The sequence below is a fragment of the Carassius carassius genome, chromosome 32 (genome assembly GCF_963082965.1).
Source record: "Carassius carassius chromosome 32, fCarCar2.1, whole genome shotgun sequence".
In the NCBI taxonomy this organism is placed as follows: Eukaryota; Metazoa; Chordata; class Actinopteri; order Cypriniformes; family Cyprinidae; genus Carassius; species Carassius carassius.
The window spans coordinates 12,238,644-12,242,036 of NC_081786.1; the positions used below are offsets into that span (position 1 = coordinate 12,238,644).

Here is a 3,393-nt window from a genome sequence, read left to right on the forward strand (position 1 = left end):
TTGAATCCTATTAGACCAGTAGCATCGTGTTCAAAAATGAGTTGCTATATTTTTCCTATTTAACACTTGACTCTTCTGTAGTTATATCACGGACCAGCGGAAAAATGAAAAGTTGCGATTTTTTTCTAGGCTGATTAGGAACTATAATTCAATTCCGTCGTAATAATCAAGGAACTGTGCTGCCATAACATGGCCACAACAGGCGCAGTGATATTACGCAGTCCCTGAAAAAAGTCAAAAAGCTATGCTAAAAGTGCTATCCCCAGACCCGGAGATCAGCTGAATGGATTCAAAAACAGTAAAACTCAATTTATTAACTCAGGGGGAGATGGAAAATTTGCAAATTTCCAAAAAAAAACTGTAGTGTTCCTTTAAACCAGGATTGCATTTTATCATTTTATCATGCTATCAGTGCAGCTGCTGTTGAAAGTTCTCCATATGAGGCCCTTCATGATACTTTACAGGCAGTCACCTCATATTTCAATGAGGATGATACTATCTGTCAATATGTTGTCATCATTTAAATCTTTATCATGCTTAAAAAGTAAAATGTTGTATACTATACGATTAGTGTGAAATACATTCATACAATACATCTTGATCCACACCCTTTATTATTTTTATTTGCATCTAACTGTAATCTCTCTTTCTAGATGCCCATAAAATGTTGTATACGCTAACAAAATATTTACCCATAATCGACAAGGTACATTTTTTACTTGTTTTCGCATTTTTAATTCCTGATTCTCAATATTTGTGCATTTTAGTCATATATTTATTTTAAAATCATATCATGTTATTATTAGTCATTCAGTTCTATTTTTAATTGTCTCTGTGAAACTGTTCACAGTATATGATGTAGTGATTTAAGTTTACTTTATTAAAACCATCTTATTCTCTATTTCCTCACTCAAAAAATAAATGCTATGCCGTGCCATCCCATTTCTCTGGGCACCATGTAAATTGCTTGCCAAAAAAAAAAAAAAAAGGTTTTGAAACGATTTTTCCCAAGACTATCCCTTTTATCCATGTTACACTGTCATTAAGTGATTTAATATCTCAAAACCACCTTAAATTCAATACATCAGAAATCAATTTAAGAATTCAGGTATACATTACTGATGGTTAGGTGAACTGAAGAGACAGTCAGTGTAGAAAATGCTGACAGAAGCTCTTATTAAAACACTTTGACACTTTGGTCCACCGTGGCTTTGGTGACTTGAACATCAGCACTCCAAAACGCTTGCATTGATATTTATCTTCAGCGTTCTTCATAACTGTGAAGAAGAGGAGCACAGACAAACACAAGAGAGATATTGTGTGAGACGTATCACTTCAACTGAACTCTTGAAGAAAGCAGATGTGTTAGCTAAGTGTCTTTAAGCGAGAAAAAAAGAAGAGAATGTCACATGTTGTTTATTTTGGACTTCTTTTCACATGCTCAGGTGAGTTTGAAGAACTAATTGAATTTAACTTAGAATTTTTTTTCTATGGCTTGTTTATTGATTTGCATTTACTGAATTATTAGAATCATATTCATCAAATTCTGTTCACAACTGTTATCTATTTTTGTGGTTCAGTTCTTGTTGGGTGTAGCAGCATTAACAAGGAACAATGGAAGAGCATGCTGGAAAGAAAAAAACTGAACCTTCCCGAAGAATTCAAAATGAGTCATGAATTGAACATAGAGGTAAATTGATGCACAATGTAATGCAATATATTGAAAGTTAATTATGAAAAGTTTCCCTTGCATTTTTAACATTTTAACTATCCTCAGAACTCTGAGATGAATGCCATTTTGTGTTGGGTTTGCAAGAAGTCAATTCATGAGATCAAGGGTGTGATTCTTCATGAAATTAAAAAGGTGAACTAAAACTCATTCTTCTACAATTCTTTCTTCTTTATTTTGCCTGAAAAGGCCTGCTCAATCTGTGATTAAATGTTTTTCTTTCAGGAAATAAAGACAGTGTGCAAAGCAATGAAAATTCTTGAACACATCTGTGAGCACAATGCTTACAAATACCAATTATTGATAATTCATCTACTGTTTCCTGGTAATAGCGAACAAACCTGTCACCATTTGAGCATGTGTAAATAAATGTATTGCTCTGCTGTGGTGAACCAAATTATTTTCCACATACTTTTAATAAATCAGCCTCTTGCCTGTTTGATGTTGCTATAGTCAATTTTTCCAATAAAGTCAATACAGTGTTATTTTTATTGTTTGCATTATATGCTGTGTAAACGATCATAACCAAATTTGTTTATTGGATAATTTACTGTTTCTCATGTGCATATTTTGTTCACTAAACACAAGAATGATAAAACTTGGTTTTGTTAGCATTTGCTAAAAATATTTTTATAAGTAAAACAGCAATTCCTTTTTTTTAAGTAGGACATGCAGACATACCTTCATAAGCTAAGTTAGTGAAGGTGCTTTTGCTCAATGACTTGCAGATACCTTTCTGCGGGAATTAGTGCTACGGGCTACTATAATTACGGGGTTGGGGGGGGGGGGGTAACCAACACTGATCTTGCCCCTGTTATACATGGGCGCCGTATGGGGGGAAAAGTTAGGACGACAATTCCAAGGGCCCAACAAATAGGTAAAAACTAATTGTACAATTTTTATTATATTATACACTATATAAAACATCATCATTGAGTATATTTCAAATAATAATAAAATTAATGATGTCTTTGATTTTACTTATTTTGGCTATAAAAGTTAAATATCACCACTGACCAAAAAATAAAACATCCATATTGACCGACCACCACCCTGTATCTACATGAAATGGTTTGGCCCTGCCTTAGCGCACTCATCAGTGACGGTGATTTGTTAGTTGCAGGCAGTCAATTAATGACGAGTCACAATTCGTTGTCGTTTAACTTAAAGGCCGTGTTGCAAGGTTAATTTTTTAACAAATTTGTGCAATTTGCTTGTTGGTAATAAACATTTAAACTGTTATCCATTGTATTTTATGTTGATGGGTATCACAAAACGGAATATAATACGAAAAAGTAGGTACTATCTTACAGCGGTCTCCTTTCCCCCACAATGCATTGCATCACGTCACGTTGGGGAGAGAATTTACCAAAGCACGCCTTGAGAGCATTGAGAGTGACTAGAGAGAGACGAGTAGTAGACGTAAGTATTCAACTGCGGTCAAGCCAGCCGCCAAGTAGAAAAGCACGGTCAATCTAGCCGCCACGTTATTTCCAGGGTCGCGTATAAACTGAAAATTATGGTAATACCGTCAGAGAACTGATCTGAATGCAGTGTTCTTCCAGCGAACGCTACTCTTTCCCCCCCAACAGACAGTCCGTTACTGTCTGATGCTGAATACCAAAATATAAAAACCCTCTAATACTCATATTACAAAATAAGAA

At 34.7% G+C, this 3,393-nt stretch overlaps 1 long non-coding RNA gene across 1 annotated transcript; it reads left to right on the plus strand.

Annotated features, from left to right (window-relative positions):
- Positions 1-1,262: 1,262 nt before the first annotated feature.
- LOC132113231 (uncharacterized) lies at positions 1,263-2,252 on the plus strand. The gene is made up of 4 exons (XR_009425122.1): positions 1,263-1,445; positions 1,581-1,690; positions 1,778-1,864; positions 1,955-2,252. It is a non-coding gene; the product is annotated as an uncharacterized LOC132113231 (long non-coding RNA).
- Positions 2,253-3,393: the final 1,141 nt, after the last annotated feature.